General features: G+C 40.5%; 1 protein-coding gene across 1 annotated transcript in view; it reads left to right on the top strand.

Moving 5' to 3' along the window:
- Positions 1 to 15,185, top strand: part of rbm19 (RNA binding motif protein 19) — a 377,192-nt gene extending 362,007 nt beyond the window's left edge. The window contains exon 25 of the mRNA XM_038790721.1: positions 14,413 to 15,185. The gene's annotated coding sequence lies outside the window, so the exon portion shown is untranslated. The remainder of the gene's footprint in view (positions 1 to 14,412) is intronic.
- Positions 15,186 to 15,387: the final 202 nt, after the last annotated feature.

The raw sequence follows: 15,387 nt of genomic DNA, 5'->3' as shown, positions 1-15,387 counted from the left end.
CGACCAGGGAGCAGAATCGGGTCCCGGGAGGGGGCGCGGAGGCTGCCGTGAAACACGGCCGTTTTCATGGCAGCCTTCACGACTCTCCGCCTTTGCGGAGAATCACGCCCCAAGTGTTGCCAATCTGCTCAACTATGTAGGGCATCACATCCAAGTCCAATATTTTCCTTCACACATGCACATGTACACACTCTCGTGTTCATTTGTGCTATCGTACTCTCTCCCCTCCCCCCCCCCCCCCCCCCCCCCCCCCAACGAGTGATAATCATTGGATAACAATCAGATGGTCCCAAAACATGAAAAACAATTGTACCATTAGTAAGATTCAGCATGGACCAGCATTTCAGTCCAGTGCTTTTTGATCATTATGATTTACTGCTATGTCACAAGATGTCAAATTATTGGTATCATGGTTTATCCTATACTTTAAACCTAACAGCTCGCTGTAAGAATTTTATAGCACATTTGACAGCATGCCATAATTTGAAATTCAAAATTCTTGATCATCAGATTGCTCATTTGTTGCAAATTATATTGTAGTTACATAGCGCAACTATGATGGATTGATATTTTATGTTTTTAATCTTCAATTTTCTCAATTTTTGTTACTGTTTTGTAAGGGATATATGATTTCTAATCTATTATATTTGAACATAATTATTTCCTGCAGAGATCTCATGCAAAATGCCAATAAGTAGACTCAAAAAATATATAGAAGCACCTTAGAAATGATATTTGCCTATTTTGTTCCAAAATAATTTTTGTACTAAATTGATGCATGCGTGCGCAGACATGGGTTGAGGAATCACAGTTAACCTTTTAATTACTTTATTGCTTTTCATGCATTTGCAGCACAGTGGGATATACATAAAATGGGTCATATTTATGAAATTGGGGTTTTAAAAAACTGTTTATAATTGATGAAAATACTTCTTTAAAATAAGAAGCACCACCCAACACACACCCACACAATAATAAAGTTAGTTGAGGAATGAACTATACAGATAACAGAATTCCAGGATTCAATCTGTAGTCTGTACTCCGGTAGCAATCTCAGCTAGGGCATGAAGAGAGAGACTACATTTGGCTCAATGCCCTGGATTAGGTGCGGAAAATCAGCAAGACTTCCCACTCCTAATTGCTATCCAATCCTAAACTACCCCCTGTAGTTGAATAGTCTGCCTGTACTTGCTCTAGGCCCCAGTCTACTTCTGAAGAACAACCACTTCGACAAGGTACAGAAGAGCAGCTGCCACTGGTGGAGCAATATACTTACAAAGAATGCCTTCAGCATTACGGGGTGAAAATAAGCAGAAGGGAGAAAAGAGTTTTTGCCATTAATTGGGAACTAATGGAAACTGAGCATGTAATTAGTATCCTCTTAACTTCACCTGCATACAATCTTTTTGTCAGTTCCTTCATAGCATTCCCCATTATAAAACTTTGGAGGTGCAGAAAACTACTCAGTGGACTACGCAAACTGCTTACAGCACTGATATAGAAATCAGATCAAACCATTCACATTCACTGTGATCCATATGCATCAGATAGCAAGCATTCACTTCCAGGCCACTGTTTAGTGCTGTGTGATGGGTTTGATCAGTGAGTTTAACTCAACTGCTGTTGACAGTGATTCATGGCCAAGGCAAACTACTGATTTTCTGATAGGAGCCTTCACTGCACAAAATGACGTGCATCACAGATCTGTATGAGAATTCTTTAAGCCCTGCAAGCGGTAGCAGATTTAGTGCATTTGAACATTGGTTGTTCTCTGGACGTGCTAAAATCATTTTGGCATGTGAATTTTCCCACTGTCTGCCAGATGCATGCCAACTAAACTACTGAGATATTCATCCCTATCACTGTGGTATAAATGACTGGCATCATGCCAGTGAGGCTTCTGTGCTTTTGGGAGGCAATGTGCTTCTTCCTTCCAGAATTTTGGTGGCTGGGGCTTAACCCTTCAACCTCACCTGATTGTGTGTGTTGTAAAGCTCTTGTTGCATCATTTCTATTGTATAAAATTAATTGTTGCAGTTAAGACCCCATTTTTCTTGTGACAGTTGTACCATGCTCCTTGCAAGTGAGCTGCACCTTAGTTGATGGTTTTGTAACCCAGAATCGACAATTCACTTGCAATAACTGCACTAGAATTTATGTACAATTCCAACCACTTATTCTATTCCATCAGTTCACATGCAGAAAGACCAGCTGCCAGACTTGGTTTCATAGAATCCATACAGTGCAGAAGGAGGTTATTTGGCCCATCTAGTTTGCACTAACCCTCCGAAAGAGCCTCCTACCTAGGCCCACTCTCCCGCCCTATACCCATAACCTAACCTACACCTCTTTGAACACTGAAGGGCAATTTAGCATGGCCAATCCACCTAACCTGGACATTTTGGAACCGTGGGAGGAAACCGGAGCACCTGGAGGAAACCCACGCAGGCACAGGGCGAAAGTGCAAATTCCACACCCAAGTTGGGAATTGAGCCCGGGTCTCTGGCCCTGTGAGGCAGCAGTGCTATCTATTGTGCCACGCAAAGTAAGATTTGTTTGTGGGTTTCTTTTTAACTTAAAACAGATTAGGGAAAGTAATTTGTTGTCCCCCCCGCATCCTGTAATTTTGAATCTATAGAGAAACCTTCCTTATTTTTCATTTCACTATAAACTTTAATTAGCCTGTTTTAATGTGCTGGTGTTCTTCACTTTCTGCCACCCAAGGATGAAGGAAATTAACAGCTGGTTACTGTCAAAAAAAACAAACTGGAGGTATCGTCAGCAGGCATTCTGTTTACCAGTACATCGTACAGGCAGTAATTTTAAATAGTGCCCATGAGTTCACTTGCTGATGATAATGAAAGATCAGGACAGAGCAATATAGTAATAAATGGAATATATAAAATTCAATAGAATATCAGTCTTTTGTTTGCTTTTTCATTCCATAATGTTTCCACAAGTTTCTCTAAAAAGCCTCCCTCACAGAGTGGCTTGCTGGAATCTGAGCGCTCGCTCACTATCTCTCTCGTGCTTATCAACATAACCTCAGTTTACAAACCAAGTTTTCTTTAAAAGTGGGTTGTCAATCCACAATAATAAAAAAACAACAATATGTCAAAAGAGACTACATATTTTCTAACTTTAAATGCAGTATTATCAGTCTTACTGCTGTAGATGCTTGTACTATTCTAAATGCCCATTCTACAGTACTGAGGTTTAACCTATAGTAATATAATTGGAAGATGGGAACTGGAAGAAGACCAGTCAGCCACTTGCCATTCTGTTAGGTCATAGCTGATCTAATCCCCAAACTGTGTTTGCTTCATATCCCTTGACTAACAAAGATTTGTAGATTGCAATTTTCAAAATATCAATGAAACCCAGCATCACAGCCTTTAAGGGAGTGTTCCAGATTTCTTCTACACTCTGTGTGAACAACAATTTATATTTATATTGTGCCTTTGACATAATAAAACATCCAAAGGTACTTCACAGTACCTTTATAAAGCAAAGTATGTCACCAAGCCACATGAAATATTCGGTCAAATGACCAAAGGCTTGCTCAAAGTGATAGTGGAGAGGTGATGGGTGTATTCCAGAGCTTGAGCCCTTAGCAACTGAAGGCATGACCACCAGTGCTAAAGCAATTCAAATGGGGAATGCCAAGGAGGCCAGAATTAGTAGTGTGTGGATATCTTGGGGGTTTATGGGGCTGGAAAATGTTATAGAGGTAAGACATTTGATCGTGAGCCAATGTAAGTCAATGAGAAATGAAAACGCGCTTGCTGATATCACTTCAAATTGGACGGGCTCTAACTTTCATGGTTATGTCCCCCTCCCCTCCCCCGAAAGGAAATTGTTCCTCCCTAAGTACCCTTTTGAATCCTTTTTGGACATCTTGTGGCTGGAAGCTCCTAGTTCAAGTCCCACTTCAGGAGTTGAAGGCCACGGAAGATGTGTTCATAACATGGCCAAATAAGTTGACATCAGCCTGTAAATCCTTCCAGATGACAAGTGCTAAGAGTTTCCTGGTCAGCCATACTGCAGAAGGCAATGGCAAACCACTGAAGTACTTTGCCAAGCACAATCATGAACCAATCCAATGGAAGTTTCTAACTACTGATGTTACCTAAAGGAGGCAGATTGATTCCTTTTTTCATTTGAAACACCCAAAATAGATCACTCCTAGGGGCTGGTTTAGCACACTGGGCTAAATCGCTGGCTTTTAAAAGCAGGCCAGCAGCACGGTTCAATTCCTGTTCCAGCCTCCCCGAACAGGCGCCGAATTGTGGTGACTAGGGGCTTTTCACAGTAACTTCATTGACGCCTACTCGTGACAATAAGCGATTTTCATTTTTCATTTTCCTCAATCTTCTTTACTTGAGGAAATACAAGCCACATTTGTGCAACCGGTCCTCTGCACTCACTCCCAGATTAATCCAGCCTTGTTGAAATACAGTGGCCACAACTGATACAATATTCAAGATGGCATCTGGCCAAGGCATTAGCCAACTGAAGTGCAAGTTACCTACCTTTGTATTACAACCCCATGAGATAAGGCAAACCTTTTTTAGATAGAAACAGTAGGCTATTTGTTCCTACTCGCCTGAATTTGAAGCTATTTGTAAAGATTTCCATTGCAATCTTTTCTTTTGTGTTTGTTTCTTTGTAACTTCCAGCACACAAGGAGGCCATTCGGCCCAACATGTCTGCACTGACTCCCAAAAGAGCCAGCTAGCTAGTCCCGTTCCCCAGCCCTATCTCTGTAGCTCACTTTCAAATATATAGTTCTCTATTGAAACCCCCTATGGAATCCACCTCCATCACATATTTGTCATAAATTATAATTGCCTGTTTGAAAGCTGTAATTTAACTTTCCATATTCTGATAATCTTAATTTAAATTAACTTTGTTCTTGGGATGTAGGCAATGCTGGCAAGGCAGAATATTTCCTATCCCTATTTTCCTCAGAACATTGTGGCCGTAGTTTAACGGAAACGTTTCTACTTTTCATTTCAAGCAGGTTTGGCTGGGAGTTTCTCCCCGGCTCGGTCCCCACTGCTATCTAACTGCACTTAAAGCTGGATTTTTCAGCCACGCCCACCGCAAGACTGCCATGGATGGGATGGGGACTTTGTAAAGATCTGTTGACCTCTGGTGGGAATTTCTGTCGCTGGGCAAGCGTGGCCGAAAGATCCCACCCTTTGTCATTTTTTTGGCCCTTGGGAGTTTTTTTCCGGTCAAGCCCACCATTTTGAAAGGGTGCCCTGATCTCTAAGTGAGTTTGAGGGCCCCCCACACACACACACACACATGGGCAATAGCACCCCTGCACACAAGGGCATTACCCCAGACCCCCCCCCCAAAAACCTTCCGGAGGCCCCTTCATACCCGCCCTTCACACACCCACCCTTCATATACCCCCTCATTCCTCATTTCATGAGCATGTCCCTCCTCAGGCCCTGACTCTTAGCAATGCTGCCCTCAGTGTTCCTGCCATTCTGGCAGTGCCATCCTACTGGTTTCTGGGTGTCAGGAGAGAGCGAGGGTGCCACCCTACCGTTTCCCTGACCACCCAAGGGCTTCCAATGGCCTGGGAGACCCGCACCCCTCTCCTCCAGGTGCTGTTCTGCATCGTCCACGTCCGTGTGGACCAGTTCTAAACGGTGCCCGGCTGGGGTCTCCTTGGAGGGGCCAGGATGTGTCTTGAGCCAGTTCGATCCAACATCAGCACTAACACACTTAAACCATGCGAGACTGGTTCCAGCCCATTGTAGATGGGACCCAGATCCCAATCTCTCACAAGATCTGGTTAGATCTTGAAAGGTGTTGCGGCCGTTGGGAATTCGTGGTGGGGGAGGGATCCCCTCCTGGCATTTATCGGACACGCCCCACTCTGATTTTGGCGGGACGCGGCCATTGGATTGTACCCTGTGTCAATAACAATCAGATCTTCATGTCTCCAGATGGTCAGAGACCAGATACACCTCAGAGGATGCAGTACAGACCCCTCGGAAGTCCCAACACAAGTTTTAACTTTCCTTGTGCAATTCCCCTGTGTGCGGAGCCCTCCGAATTTAGAAGCTACTGCCATGTTACATGGGCAGGAAATAGTAGAGAGGAAAATAATGTGTAACTCCTGAGTAACTGTACAACTGAAACAACCTCCCACCCTACCCTCTTGTTTTTTTCCCTGTCCCCCCCATCCTGAAGCTCAAACTCTTTCCCCCCCCCTCCCGTTTGATGCTGCGCCCCCCAACTTTCCAATCCTCAGCCCCACCCCCCCCCTTCCCTTCCCATTTTCTGACTCTCAACTGCCCCCTTACCTTCCAAGCACCCCTAACACTCCAGCTCTCCACCCCCACTCCTACTATCAGACCCCCTCTGGACCCTACATCTCCAACTGATCCTCTGTTGCATTCACCCTGACCCTCCAGCTCCACCCACCACCCAACCCTCCGGCTCAACCATGACCTTCGATTCTGACCTTCCGACTGTCCTCTGCTGATTTTCCCCCAAAATCGCCCCCCCCCCACTCCCTTATGGCCCTCCCATTCCCTGACTCGTCGACCCTCAAACTCATCCCCCGACCTAACTTTGCTAACCTTGTCATCCTACCCACATGCCTCCTCCCCCACCTTTGCCATCTAACCCACCTGTCATCTATTACACTACCCATCTTGCACCCTGCCACCCTATCCACTTACCTCACTCACTAATGCAGAAAGAAGCTAAGTAAATCTCCCTATGCTTTTCAGTGTGTTAATGAACGAAAACTTACCAAACACACAGCAGTTAATACTGTAAAGAGGAGGAACTGGCTTGATTCCCTCTGACCATCCTACACTACAAAGGAGACTCCCAGAACCAACATGCTCCACATTTCTGGTGAAGCCTGGTTCCACAGTCTGGGCCCCAAAAACAATGTTATATTTCGGTGTTTAAAAATATGTAACGTCAATCATGATGATGGCCAACCCGTGGAAGATTCATGGATTGAATCACATGCAGTCGGACGAGCTGGGTGTCAAATTCCCTTCCCTATTGATGAGGGAGTCAGGTCTTTATGACAATGATCAATGGTCATTTTCTGGTGCTAGCCCACATATTACCGGTTTTATTGAATTTATTTTCTGAACTTGCCATCGTACAAAATTATCTTTTTAGTTCTGCGTTCAATCCAATTTGCGTTTGAATTTCCATCCTTAAAGGCTTTCCTTAACCAGATTATGACATTTCTTAATTGCACAGCTGGATCCATGTGATTCAAGAACATTGCCATTTAAATAGGTTTTCATTTTCTATTCTTATGCCCAAAAATGTCTATATTCTGCACCTTAAAATGTTGATTATGTTCTGCATCTTGCACTCCCCCCATTTTCTGAGTTTGTTTTGCAATCGCCTTAGTTTCCTACTCTCCTCAATTTGACACCATTAGTAATCTGATATCCACTTGTATGTGCATTCGTACATGTGTATGCATGTATGTTCAAATGAAATGAAATGAAAATCGCTTATTGTCACAAGTAGGCTTCAAATGAAGTTACTGTGAAAAGTCCCTAGTCGCAACATTCCGGCGCCTGTTCGGGGAGGCTGGTACGGGAATATATGCGGATGTCTGTACATATGTATGTATACATTAGTGCTGTACATGAGAAATAGCACGTGCCAAATATTGAAAGCAAGAAAAGATCCAATAACAGATAAGCTTGCGGATGAGAGACGTCCTTTCAGTCTTTTTTTCTTGAATCTCAGTTACCAGCTGCCATTTATTTCAATTTCAGGCGATACAAGGTCTTAAAATTAGTCTGGTCTGTGCATTCCTTTGACTTTATCAATAATTCTTGTGCACGTCTGTAGAGATTTGATATTGGACGATTCTGAAATTCATCATCTCTAGGGCAGCAAAAGGAAATATAATTGGTGTACTGTACCAAAAAATGCATTTTGGAAGAAAGTGAATTAAAGCTACAAAAAAGGGGTTTATAAACAATAATTTTACCATCACTAATAGCAAAAAAAAATGAGTTGTAACATTGTGCATCTACTTTTGTCTTTGTTTAAAAATTAAGATAAAGGTGGGGTTTAATGGTGCAGTTCAGATGATAGTTTTCAAATGGATTTATCTTGCTTTTACACTGCACTTATTATTAATGGAGTTTGAAGCACAGAAACAGTGTGCCTATAAAAATCTGAAATTATAGTCAACATATTTCAGGTTGATGGTTGGCTTTACGTTTTGTCAATAAAACATAGGATGAGTTAGCAATACAGAGGCAAATATATTTGCTTTCTGTCTCTCACCTACAGATTTATTAATCATTTTGTAGGCAGTGAGCGTACATACACTGCTGGAATAGCATCAGTCTCCAAGAGGCCACTGATGCGTGTTGCTGGTAGCTGCTTTGCTGCATGGCTAGTCAGCAGAAGAACAGCGAAGACTGTTTTATTGTTTCTGGTGGAGCGAGCTAGGCTGATTGGAAAATCCAATGAATTTAAATAGCAGCGCTATGTTGCACCAGGGCAAATAAAATATACAGTAAGAAAATCCATTTTTGCCAGAACATTCACCTGCAGGGCTTTGACGTAAAGGTGTTTCTACAGCACAGTCCGATAACTGCCGCTGAAAACGGGACGTTTGTGCCAAATAGGCAGCTTGTTTGCTGTCCCGGGTAGCGTTTATTTTTATACATGCTATCTCCCATTGTTTGCTTAACAAATGACAAAAGTAACAGCGTGCACAAGAAGTTTATATCCCAGCAGCATTTAAAATGAAACTTTGCACTTTGTTTTTTTTAAATAAAGCCAATTTCTGGCACTTCGGTAACAATTTAACAAACGGCAAATAACGGATCTGGAAATGCATTGTCTCTATTTCCCCACTCGCAAGGCAGTATTGTTTGGGACAGATACACTGGTTCCAAGTTTACATGTTGCCTCGTCACATCCAAGCCCCAATAAGCAAACTAGTGCCAAATTCAGGGCAAGCAAAGTTTGTGCTATCATGAACAAAGGGAAAGCTTTAATGCACTTGTGATCCTCTCCCAGTCACTGGAGAAGGAAACAATCCCTAATGCTGGGTCCCAAAGGGAAATACAGTCACAGGCGGTAATTAGCATAACAAGGCACACAGTTTCAAATAAAACAAAGATTTCCAAAAGTGCAAAATCTAAGTATCATGAGTGAAAGTAAAATATATTGGTAATACACAGCTGGGATGTCAGCATTTGAAAGAAAATCCAAATTAACATTCCAGGTAGTTACCTGAACTGCGTATAACGTAGTCGGCCAAAACATTAACCATTTCTTTCACACACTGATACACTGGCCATACATTTCAGTATCTGTTTTTATTTCAAATGTAGCAAATGCCATTGCTTATATTTGGTTTGTGCAATTATTACAAACGTTAGCCAGCTACTTTGTTGTGAAAGCACTGGAGGAACAATACACAGAGGGGGCCATTCAGCCCATCATCCCAGTGCCAACTCTTTGAAAGACCTATCTAGTTGGTCCCAATTCCCACTCTTTCCCAATAGGCTGAATTAGAAGTTATAAGTGAATCCTTTACCACTCTTTTAGCCAGTGCATTCCGAATCAATATAACCTGCTGCATTTAAAAAAAATCTCATTTCCCGTCTGCCTCTTTTACCAATTAGTTTTCAACTATGTCTTCTGGTTCTGCCATTAGAAACAATTTCTCTTCCTTTGCTCTATCAGACACCTTTGAAGATTTTGAATACTGCTATCAGATCAGCCCCACTTTTTGGCCTATAATTTAAGCCAAGCTGCATAATAGCTTCCCTAATTCGAACAAAGTAGGTTAGGTTTATTTGAACCCACAGGTACAACATCTTTTCTAGTTCTGCAACAGTCTCTTTCATCAAAGCTGCAACTCCTCCATCCTCTTATTCCTTTCCTGCCTTTCCAGATTGTATTGTAGTTAGGAATGCTAAGTGCTCATTCATCCCCATGTTCAAGCCAGGTCTCCATTAGTGTCACCATTTGTGCCTGAAGATCACCAAAATTATTTACCATGCTTTAGGCTTTACACACATGCACGCTACTCTGCTCGTATTTTCTGCACACTCAACTTTCTGATCCCTCTTACTCTTTATTCTAATGCTGTTAATCTCTCCCAGTTCTCTGTGTGCCTGGTAAGTGCCCTACCCCAGCAAAATTAAGTTTAGCTCTCCCCAGTTACAAAAAATGCTTTGGTTATAAATTGGTCTGAGTAGCATTGCTGTCTGTAACAGGTTTAATGTTTAGCTGCTATGGCCTTAAAGGCCATTGCCACTGGAGTACCTTCTCAGTGGAAGTAGTCTGGAAAGGTCCTCGGTCGACGAGAGAATTTTTATTATTGTAAATTTGTCTAAAATCCTTCTCCCTTCTTTTCTTGCTTTCTCAAGGCCAACTAGGAAATAAACCGCAAATAACATTCCCTCTTCGATACAGTTTTAGATATTATTTGGTCATGATGTGATTATACTTTGTTTCCAGATGTTTTCAAGATGTTATAGATATGATCAGGCACGAGTTCTTTATTACCAAGCAACAGAATTATTTCAGATCTATAATATTAAAAATGATTAATTCTACCGAATAGAAAATAAACTTTATTTGACATTGCTTTATCTTGCAATAATCTTTAGCCCACTGGGAATATACAAAATTTAACATATACAATAATTCCGCACAGTATATTGGTAGGTCAACAGCTTGGAAAAAGATTTTGTTATTATACCGCATCCAAATGAGGTGCTTTGGTTCAGAATTGCGCACCAAAGTACACCTGTATGACTTACTGCCAAACATATAATAGGAGTTCCAAGCAAATACAGAACATCACAATTTCTACAAAGCAGAAGGAAGCCATTTGGCCCATTACGTCAGCAGCAGCTCTCCAAATGAGCACTTCATCTAGTGCTGTTCTCCTGCCTTCTCTCCGTAACCCTGCTGATTGTTTATTTTCGAATAATTATCCAATTCCCTCTTGACTGCCTCAATTGAACCAGTGGGAACAATATTAATCTTTTGAGCTCAAACTTGTTCCAAAGAAAATGCCTTGTTTATCTATCAATGTTGTATTGTTTTGCCAACATCAATTGCAAAAAACACAGTGGGAATTACTTTTTCATTTATTAACAATGGCAATTTTATTGAAAGGTATATGAGCTATAATTGACTCAATGTTTTTGCATTTTGGACCTAGTTTTCAGTCAAAACTTTAGGAAATCACAAAAGCCTTCATGTTGTCTCTGAGCAGTCCTTGAAAAATTAGAAGGGAACTGTATTACAGCCGGGATGTTGATTGACCATCATTAACACAAAGATTCTCAAACCTTTAAATAAAATATGAGTATTTTCTAGGTCCGACTAAATTCACATCTTCCACAATAAACAAGGCAAGATACACATCTACAACATCCATGGGCCAGACTGCACGTTTTCCTCAGTGGTTGTGATCTGCCATGTGCACATGTGGACCACTTCAGACATCTGTGTATGTGTACATAACAGAACAGGGCAGCACAGTACAACAGTGGTTAGCTCTGTTGCTTCACAGCGCCAGGGTCCCAGGTTTTGATTCCCGGCTTGGGTCACTGTCTGTGCGGTGTTTGCACGTTCTCCCCGTGTCTGCGTGGGATTCCTCCTGGTTTCCTCCCACAAGTCCTTTCTCAGTAACATCATTGCAGTGTTAATGTAAGCCTTCTTGTGACAATAATAAAGATTATTATTATTAGTTATTATAACTGTGTGGACCTTAGTGTGTAATGTTAAGGATGTAAATCAGGCTTTTATCCCCAATATGTTGTAAGTAACTGATGTAGTTGTTCCAGAGATATCCTTACAATATATTAGTAAACTTATATTACATTGTTATGTGAATTTCTCTTAATATCTATCACTGTTTGCGATTAGTTTCAAAAGATGTTCTAGAACAGAAGATCTGTAAACACTGCACTATTGTATGTGAGAATAATTTGCAAAATAAATGTAAAACTTTCTGTTGGAACTGGTTGCCTGCTTCTAAATTTTTCTAATTTTCATGCATTGCCAACTTGAAAGGTTGTTGCAGCCCTGTCAGAATCCAATTTACTAGATGCAAATTTATCTCGTTCCTTCTGTATCGGTGTCTTTAAAGCCCTATATAATTGGTCAATCTGAATAATGTCTATTAAAAGCCTCATTCAAACTCCCTTTTCCACTCTGTTAATATTGCAGAACAAATTGAATCCTAAAAAAAAAACAGATTTTCTTACTTTATTCCTCAAGGCAATAACATACTGGATTGCAGTATGCCTGCATACTGTTTAAAGGTTAAATGCTTAAACTACTTTCCTGGTTAAGTTGTTTTCTCACATTTATTCCTATCTGTTGTACTTACGAGTTTTACAAAGCTGTTCAAGATCAGTTTATGTATAAGATCACGCACGCACAGATGTAGATAGAATAGACGGTACATTGCATGCACAATAGAACGCATCTCTTTTACAGGAAAATAAACTACCAAGGGGTGTCAGGCTCAATAACATACAATTCCACAAACAGAAATACTTCATGGGCCTTATGGGCAAGCCAGAATATGTTTGGGGAGGGAGTGGCGGGGCATTGAGTTATGTATCCCAGTGCATTTTAAAAAATTGAATTCCCAAGTTTTTATTCAGAAGCTGTGGCGTTGTTGAAACTGAGATCTTTAACGTTGTGGCACATAGGCACCATAACTGGTCAATGGCAGCTGGATGTCTTCTACTATTTTCCCATGGCTCTTTGCTCCTATTGAGGAGGTGAGAAGATACGCTAAAGTGCAGCAATTGTCGAGAGCAATGGTTGGCAAGAGCGGAAAGAAGATAAAGCTATGGAAAGGAGTGGCCAGAAGTGGCAGTAAATACACGAGGCTGGAGAGAATAAATTAGGTTGAAGCGCAAGGAAATACTTTTTTTTTAAAAAACATATTAAAAAATGTTACTTGACATTTAATTGTTCATTTTTTTTAAAAAGACAGTTGGGTGCATGACTGTAGTATGAAAGTGGTACAGGGCAAAAGAAACCACATAATAAGCTCACTTGTGTTGTACACTTGCATGATACTCTTAGCAATGAAAATAATTTTTTAAATAGTGAAATTGGATTTTACTGCTGAAAATTCGACTTTGGAGAAATAATGTCGCCTCCCCGATTATGCTGTGGTCTAATGTCAAAGCTATAATGAATTGATTAAACCATTTCTGATTATATGTTGTCTATCTTGTTAATCATTGTTAGTGGCGTAATGGCATGAGACCCAACTTATTGACCTTTATTAATGGCATTGGATTCATTGTCGAACGATGCATGTTTTGTAAAGTATTTATTTGGAAGAAACATTTTGCCCTAAGGCACTGTCATCATTGGGAAATAGTAGAAAAGGCTCAAACATTATGGGCAAACATTTTAAAAGTTATAGACCATTTTGCCTTTAACTCTTTCACTGTTCCAAATCTTATTTAGCTTTAAACCACATGCTTCCCAGGGTTGAATTAAGCTGCGTATCCATTTACAGTGGCATCTTCGTTATTTGTTCAGTTGACGGCATTTCCACATCTATTCAGCATTCACTAAATGAACTGCGCGCAGAATTGAGATAATTCTGTAAAAACTTCCAAGTAAAACAATTATCAGTATTCAATGAGAATTTTGTGATGACCAGAAATGAATGCAAATCTTCAAACTTTTCCATTATGACTGGCTGGTGAAAGTAATAAACCAGTAATGAGCTGTTTGTGGAACAGTGACCAGCCTGCCAAAGTTCCTGTTACTCACGTAAGTGAGCAGTGAAATAATTAACTATAATTTTCTGGCCCTCTGAACTACAATATCAGATCAGTCGCAAAAGGGACCTTCAGTTTGCAATTATATCCTCAGGGCTGTCTGAATTATACCAAGCTATTAATTCCCCTTGTAACCTCAGGACATTATTTCAGTACATACCTCTCAAAAGTTAAAATATTTACAGAAATGTGTATACCCTTATACGATATATTTTAATAAATTGTGATGCAGCAGCAAAGAGCTAAAGGGTTTAAATATACATAGTATGTCATATTAATTAATTTAGTTCATCTGCTCAGTCTTATTTTCATCTGCTAAAACGCACCTACCGTTTCTCTCTGAATTTAAAGTACATTTTAGATCAAGCGTGAATGGGGAAACAGAAAGTCCGAAGAAAGATTCCTTTCTCTTACTTAAACCCAACTTTATTCAACTGTCGATCAGATTACACGTTCAGAGAAATCTTTTACCAAAAGTTAAGAGCCAGCAGCCTTGGACTTTGTACTGTGTACTGTATTTGCTGATGCAATTGAATAACCCAACAACAGCATTCTGTGCTTTTCTTGGTTTTAATTACCATAATATTTCTATTTTGCAAAGGTACACCATGAATTGGCTCCACTTACTACGCAAGGTGGACAGCCATCAAAAACCTCAAGAATGGTGACATCAAGGACCAGTGAGAAAAAATGAAGCCTTGGTCCCATCAGCAAGTTGGAAGGAGTCAAATTGTTTTGAAATGTTCCTTTGGCTGCATTGTGAGAAACTCGTAACAGCTAACAGTACAACCTGCACAAACTCTGATAGATATCAGTGACTGTTTGCAGTCTAGTCATCAATCATGATGCATGAATGGCACACTCTACAACCTATTGAGCAACGTTTGTGAAAAGTAGCGGCAGTGTAATCGATTTTTGAACTCCCATCTCAAACTCATGATGAAAAACCGTTGTGCCAACTGGTTATGTATTCATGGAATACTAAATAAACTTTATGAGGTAATTTGAAGCCTGACACATAGTGACTGGAAGATGAAAACTAATAGCAAAAGAAATCTTCCATGCGCGTGAATATTGTGCAGTTGTATTGATCCTGCTATTGGAGAGAGAGAATACGGTAACTTCTCTACATCAGTCATAAGTCTGAGAAAGTGGGTAGTCAGTGCTTTATTGTTGGTTTTCAAGATGAATAGCAAAGAATTTCACTGAATTTCTATCTTTGTATGTTTTAAGTCTAATCAGTAGGAAACTGTCCCTAATGAGCCATTGCTATTGTTATGCTTAAGCTTGTAAAATACTATGCCATGTATTCGTGAAATCTTCATATCTAATAATCTCTTCTTAAAAATAAGCTCCGCTTTCCTACAAAACCCAGTGAAAGGTTCACAATTTGTCATATCGATGTGTTGCGTTTTGAAGTGAAAGATTTGCCACATCATACATTTATACAATCTGGCATGTTGAGACGAAGTAGTTCGAACACTTCCACAAACTGCAGAATGGGAGGTTTTGATACATCGATGAATTTATACTTGAGACCCTAATGTGAATCTTGAAAATGAGTTTCATGTGGAAT

Source organism: Scyliorhinus canicula, chromosome 1 (genome assembly GCF_902713615.1).
Source record: "Scyliorhinus canicula chromosome 1, sScyCan1.1, whole genome shotgun sequence".
Classification (NCBI taxonomy): Eukaryota; Metazoa; Chordata; class Chondrichthyes; order Carcharhiniformes; family Scyliorhinidae; genus Scyliorhinus; species Scyliorhinus canicula.
Note: the sequence above shows the minus strand (reverse complement) of the source record. Positions and strands in the feature narration are given on the sequence as shown.